Raw genomic sequence first — 7,611 nt, 5'->3', positions numbered from 1 at the left:
TCTGCTCCCAAACTCCTCACACACTGCACACAGCCTTATTATACATAATGCATCCTTCCATGATAAAATAAAATCAGCAACTGCATAGTAGTTCAAAGCCTCTGGATAACTTAGGACTATGATGATAAACTACCCAGAAGAATTAGATGGAAAAATCTAGGTAAAGGAATGTAATTTAGTGAGGCCTCGGCTAAGAGAAAGTGTAAGAGGGAAAAGGATGAATCGTGATTCCCGTCTCAGTGTCGTCTTCACAACAAAGGTCTGTGAAGACTTTATTTCGATAGGAATTTCATAGGGAAAAAGACAGTATACGAAAAAGCCTAAATAATGTGTAACCAAATTGACACAAATGATAATCAGAAGTCAAATATAGGGTATTGTTACTGAATGACTGGACAAGAAAGGGATTGGAGCTTTGAGAATGATGCATCAAATGGATCCCATGAACTGAGCAGTATTGTGAAAATAAAACAAATGAAAACACCTCACAAAAATCATACCTCACACCAAAGAAAAACCATGTCCTATAACTTCCACTCAGATTAACTGTGGTAATTTTGTCCTATAAAACAATCACCTCTTCAAAAGGAAAACATAGTGAGAAGTTTGATAATCTAACTCAATTAAAATATTATTGGAGAATTATCTTGCTTTCTTATCTTTCTCAAAACTTAGAATACCAAAATGTAACAGTCAAATATACAGGCAAAATGACCCTACAATTAAGATAATTGTTGGTACCAAGTGTTGTTTTTATGTTCTGCAATAAAACAGTCTCCCAGACATTTAATAGTATGTCACTTGGTAAGTGAAAGTGTCCACAAAGTAACAGCAGTGAGAAGACCTAAAAATTATGCTAGTGAAGAGTCTGGCTGAAAGACAAAGATATGGATCATTTTGATCCAACACTAATTTTATTCCAAGTTCCTACAGAGCTGAATATAATGCTGACACCACCACACAAAAATTCATTGAGTTGGCAATAGGCAAAGCATGATGTCAGCCTCCAATACCACCACCCACATTACCACACAGCATGAACGTCCAATGCTTGAACTTCTTAGACTTTATGGCTAACATTACAGTAAAAACAAAAACCTTAGGCATGAGGCATCATTAGACATAGATGAGTTTAGTTTGGCATGGTTTGGCTCACATTAGTCTAGTACTTAAACAAATTACAGAAAAAACATGAAAAAATGCAAGCTTAAACATTACAATTTCCTAAATGTGCTACATTCTGCACCAAACAGACCCATATAAATAAGTCTTAGTCAACTCCAACTAATATTCAAGTAAATAACACCACTTACCCCTACCCCCTGCACACCCACAAAATGCGGGCTGACAGGAGACACGGACACACACACGCACACACCCATGTGGTCAGTCCTTACCTTCATGGCATACGGGCTGACGGGAGACATGGACACACACACACACACACACCCATGTGGTCAGTCCTCACCTTCATGGCAGGGGTTTCTTCAAGCAATCGTCGAGCTCGTCTCTGGCTTTTTAACAGCGCGTCTCTGGTGCCCCTGCAGAGAATACAGTGTGTAGCCAAGAAAAGCATTTCTCTTAGACTCACATCAAATGAAAAATTTCTTCATTTCTTTGAAAAAGGTACAATAAATCTCTAAATAACACTCTGTCATCCTGTACTGTCCTCAACAAACTCTATTCCATCAACAAACTCAAGTTTTTGGCAAAAAGAAGCATTCTCCCAGCATTATATTAATGACTATTAACATTAACAATTTGCCTTCTATTCCGTAATAGGATGGCCAAATGACATTTTTTAATTAACAGATTAATAACACTTTGTTTTAACATTATACAAATTTCATAAGCTATAATTAAAGGTGGAATTAAATTTTATTAAATGAAAACTTGTTCTCTGGAATTACTGGAATTTCTAAGTTAAAAATCTGATTATACTGGAGAGGAAGGCTATCTCCTGAATATTTATTAAGAAGGAACAAGAAGTTCATCAGGAATAAAACACATCTTAAAGCATAAAAACTATAAATAGCATATTTATCCTCTAATACCAGTGAAACTAAAATTACACAGTACATTTTAAAAAAAATTAGGTTGAACATGTTTTCATAAGCACTTCCACAAGACACTGAGAATTTCAAATTAGTCACCAATTCAAGGAATAAAGTGATATAAAATCTTTGTAACTGATCCAAAGTATTAGTACATTTGTTAAACTATAGCAACATCTTAAAGTAACTGATAATAACATAAAACACATAAACAACCCCAAAGGGCTTTCATTCCAAAATGGCAGAAAGGAGAGTTTGGGAAAAAATCAGAAGAATTCATCACATATTTTAAAGTAAATAAGGTCCAAACCATAGAATGGCATGCTGACACAGCACATTTTATCTCACTCACATCCTTTCCACACATAAAACAAAGTGCTGCCTGAGTTAAGATATTTAATTTTTCCTCTAGGTCCCACCCTTCACTTTTGTAAATACTGAATCAAAACAACTTCCCACATTTTATTAGTCCCAGGACCATTAGTTTAAGTGACTTACTTTTTGGACTCCAGTCTGCTCACACTCCTGACAAGTTTTCAGATAAAAACTCGGATTCTCTTCACTTCTTTTCTCATCTTCACGACCTGTGAGGAATAAGGCCAAAATTAGGGAGGCTCTTAATTCAAGAAGAAACATACTTTGTTTTGAGTCTTATTATAGATCACCAATTGAACCAAATTTTTGTTTAACTACATTCAGTTTGATGAAATCAAACCTCTTCCATAATCAGCAAAGGAATAAATCAACATTCTAAAAACATGTCTGAGGATTTAAGAGAAATAAGTTGTGATTTTTAAAAAGGTCACAGCATTCCCTGTGGTTAGTATATGACATCACCAGCACATCCTATTCCCGGATCATCATAAACGATGAGTTCCCTGAGGTCAGAGACCATCATGTTCATCTTCGTGTCCTTGTGCTTTAAAACAGAACTTCACCCATAATGGGGGACATTTAATTTCCTGAAGGAGTGTTTGTAACAACAATAACAAATATGTCAAAGATTGCATTGTATTTATTTATAGAGCACCTCCGCATTTATTTTTGGTAATATATTATCTCAAGCATAACTTTAAAAGAAACACCAAAAACACAAGGACATATACACACCAGATACATGCTTTCAATCATCCCATTAGAGAACAATGTTGAACTCTCGAACAAAAAACAGAACTATTGCCAAAGAGATGGAGACATTATAATGATAAAGAACTCCGTATTACGGCAGTGCTTACTACGAGAAGGGATGCTATCACTTTGAGTTTATGTTCCTCTGTCATTGTTAGGAGCCATACATCTTATAATTCTTCCTGTGATGTCCTTCTCCTTCTCCACTTGAGGAACTACATAAACTTCAGTTCAGATATAATCTCTCCTGTGAAACCTTCAATGATTTCTTCAGCTAAAACATAACCTGTTCTTCCTTGAGGTTCCCACCATACTTCAAAGGTAGGATCTCACTGGACTGTCACTAACTGCACATGTAAGGCCGCTTCTTCTATAGTCTGACCTCAGAGGACAGGGCCTTGCAGTATTTATACAGTGTTTTCTGTGCCTTGCAAGAGAGCCTGGCACACACAAGCCCTCCAATTCTTCTCACCAAAATAGTATTATCAACCTCATCCTGTTTCTTCAAGGCTCTTGGATTTAGCCTTAACAGCTCCTCTTACCTCCCATTAGTATCATTCATCCCTTATCCACTGAAGACATTGGCAACCAATTTACAATTTCTCTCCCTCCTACGTTTTGCCATCACTCTGGGTGAGGTGGATGTCCACTTGAATAACCCATCTGATATTACATCCTCACTTCTTTCTTCCTCTTTTCTAATGACCTAATCTTTTCCATCTTAGCCACCCACAAGTCCAAGGTCACACTGTAGCCCTTGTCATCACTAATAATGACTCAATTTCTAAAATCATGAATTCAAATACTCCACAATGAGATGACAACTTCCATCAGCTTGCTTATTCAACTTCATCCACCACAACCGTCTGTCACTTCACTGAAACCGCCAGTTCACTGACCCCTTTCACCTTCTTGCAAATAGTTAGGCCTTTTCATTTTCCTTTTATCCAGTTTGTGTACATGATCAACACTTGCCAATACCTTAAACTCCCTCTGGTTAATCCTGGATGAAAGCAACATTCTGAGTCTTTTCTCACAGCACTCCAGTAGGCAGGAAATACTTGACATTCTACAATAAATCCCCCAGGGCTAACCTTGACTGGCCTCTCTACACTTCCTAGCAACTCTACTGTACTTTCTTGGTCAATACACTCCACAACGACTATTTTAAACCTTCGTGTGCTTTCCTAAAACGTCTGAACTTCGTCCTCTTTTTTTCAATTTCATGGAGAAAATAAATATCAGATAGGAACCATCATTTTTTATTACCACAAATACAAATTTGCTTGCATCCTCATCCTCTATTAATAAATAAAGTTATAAGAAATACCCCTACACATATGTCAGGTTAGTCTCCTAATTGTGTTTTGGGAGCCCATCCTTTTCTGCCTGCCTAGAACCCTTTCTATAGATTACTCCTTTCCTCTAGCATTGTCAATCTCCTTAAATGGTTGTTTCATGGTGATTTTTAATCATGCCAGGATCATTTTCACTAAAGATACAACAAAACATCCATACTACAAAGTTGACTGGGTGCACCCTCTCTCTTCAACTGCCTCAGAGCTAAGCTTTTCAAGAGTTCAAACTATTTCATGCATTCCACATAATTCCAGTTTCCCTTCCCAATGGTCCACTTAAAGCTATCACAAAATTCGACAGGAATTTTTCAGACTTCATTTACTTGACATGTGGGCAGCACTGGACACTGCTGCCTGCCTCCTCCTCCTTGAAACGCTCGGTCCTCGGTTTCCAGGACAGATCACTCCCCTTGTTTTCCTCCTTCCTCTCTACATGCTCTGTCTTGGTTTTCTAAGGCTCACAGACCTCTAATCAGTCGTGAGTTCAAGGCCAACTCTTCTTTTCACAATATACTTTTGAACCCTAAAGATGTACATGTATATATTGTTTTAATTTGCCACCTAACCAAAGATGACTCAAAAATTTCTACCTTTGTCTGAGATCTTTCTTTTAGTCCAGATGTAACTATACAACTGCCTACCTGGTATTTCCTCCTGAGTGTGTTTAAAATTATTTCCAACTCACACTTGTCCCTCCCCAGTTATCCACAATTCGGTCATAATACATTATTTAACATGCAGATTCGATGTCACACTTTTACTTAACTCTCCCCAGTGGTTTCCACTTGCCCTTAGGATAGTCACATGGGCCTTTTTTATTCCTTCATACTCGCCAGGATCACATCTACCTCCAAGTCTTTACACTTGCAATATTCTCTGGTATGAATGCTCTTTCTCACTAAGTTAGCTTGTAAACATCTTATCCCTCTGATGTTGGCTCAACTGTCATTTCTCAGGGAAATATTGTCTGGCCTCCTGGAGAAGGTAAAACATTCCATTTATGAACACTTACAGTGCTGCTAGAACTTATCATGACTGTTAGTTTTAGTTTAATTTAGTTTAATTTTACTTTTAATCTAATTGTTTAATGTGTCTTCCTTCCAGTAGGTTATAAATTCCATGAAGGTCAAGTATCCATCTGGTTTTACTCAACACTGAATCTTACCACCTAACACAGTGGATGACATAGCAACTGTTCAATAAATATTTGTTAAATCAACAACCAGAAAGTTTGCAGTACTCACGTGTTCACTCACTGTTTCAAGTGCAGAGTATATACTAACAGAATGCGGAGTAATCAGGTTTCTATCCAACTAGGTATGTTAACCTCTTTAGAATTTGTTTCAAAGTTAGATCCACTTAGAAAAAATCACACTCTAAAGAGTCTCTTCAGTAAATGTTGTTGGGAAAATTGGATAGCTACATGCAAAAGAATGAAACCGGACCACTGTCTTACACCACATCCAAAAATAAACTCAAAATGGATTAAACACCTAAATATAAAACCTGAAGCTATAAAACATAGCTTTTATAGAACCAGAAGAAAACATAGGCAGAAAGCTCTTGAACATTCACATTAGTAATTTTTGGGGGGATGTGTCTCCCAGGCAAGGGAACCAAAAGCAAAAATAAACAAGTGGGACTATTTCAAACTAAAAAGCTTCTGCACAGCAAAGGAAACCACCAACAAAATGCAAAGGCAGCCTACTGTATGGGAGAATATATCTGCAAATTATATATCCAATACAGGGCTAATAAACAAAATATATAAAAAAAACTCATACAACTCAACTCCAGAAAAATAATAAGTAATCCAATTAAAAAGTGTGCACTGTACCCAGACATTTTTCCTAAGAAGGCATATAGATGGCCAACAGACTTGAAAAGACAGTCAACATCACTAAACGTCAAGAAAATGCATATCAAAATCACAATGAGATACTTCACACCAGTCTATCACTGTTAGAAACGTGAAAAAGTATGATTTTGACGGGGGGGAAGGAAGGAAAGAGAAATAAAGTGAGCGGGAGAAAACTGTGGTATAATAATGGAAATCCGATGTGCTGACAGAGAAGAAATAAAATGAAAGAGAAACGACAGGAAAAAATATGAAGACAGAACTGAAGGACAAATTTGTAGGTCATCACTAAGACTGACAAGCCCAAGCTGAGCCCTCCAACCAGCAAAAGAACGCACTTAATATAACCTATGAGGGCAGCAGGAGGAGTGAGGACTTGCGCACAGGAGTGCCCAGCACAGCTGCCCGAAGGGAGGCATCACCGAGACCCCAGTCGTGCGGATGCCCTCAGGTAGCCTGGGAATGTCACCTGCATCACCTCTTCGGTGGACAATGACACAAAAAGGGAACCACAAAGAGCAAAAGCTGGCAGTGTCCAACTCAAGGAGATTCCACGAAGAGTTCCCCTGCTCAGACTTCAGAAATCCAATTTGTAGGAATAACTCAATAATGGGGACAGATGTGTCATAACTAAACACTGAATCATGCAACTAAAACAAAACCCTTTCTGTGGTTCTACCTGCCACAGCAGCTAATGTAGGTCAAAGGAAAGGAAAATAATGTGTTTTACAAGGTGAATGCTCCTATCTACAGTAGATATATTTCTTAATAAACCACCTTTCTCATGTACGTAGACTTCTATAAGCTTATGGTCAATATGAATTTGCTTCTGAGAGAATGACCTATACTTGTGGGGTGACACAATGTCCGATCTACAAAGCTGAGAGCAAACGTAAAGGTAAACTCTGCTGTGAACCGACCCTCAGTCGGCTGTCAGCCAGCCATCTAGCGGGCCTCCTCTGGTGATGCCCTGACTGCCCTGCATTTTCATTAGCCTGCAACAAAGCGCCAGGGTTCTTCGGAAACAATGACTCCAAGAGCTACTACTCTCCTAGGGAAGCTTGCAGTACGAAGAAAACTGAGCTATTAAGGATCATCAAAATAATGCCTCGAGTTTTCATTCAACAGATAAGCACTGAGGATATGATCAGTTAAGCAAAAATTTACTGACATGCAGAGGGCATAAGAAATCTCTCTCACGTGCACACACACA

The 7,611-nt window shown here is 38.1% G+C and overlaps 1 long non-coding RNA gene across 2 annotated transcripts in view; it reads right to left on the bottom strand.

The window, feature by feature from the left end:
- LOC108401993 (uncharacterized) overlaps positions 1-7,611 on the bottom strand; it is a 61,497-nt gene that overhangs the window by 8,956 nt on the left and 44,930 nt on the right. For both annotated transcript variants that reach the window (XR_012123450.1, XR_012123451.1), the window contains exons 4-5: positions 2,553-2,638; positions 1,469-1,541 (exon numbers count right to left, since the gene is read on the bottom strand). This is a non-coding gene — a long non-coding RNA (uncharacterized lncRNA). The remainder of the gene's footprint in view (positions 1-1,468; positions 1,542-2,552; positions 2,639-7,611) is intronic.

Source organism: Manis javanica, chromosome 12 (genome assembly GCF_040802235.1).
Source record: "Manis javanica isolate MJ-LG chromosome 12, MJ_LKY, whole genome shotgun sequence".
NCBI lineage: Eukaryota > Metazoa > Chordata > Mammalia > Pholidota > Manidae > Manis > Manis javanica.
This window is presented reverse-complemented; position numbering and strand designations above follow the sequence as displayed.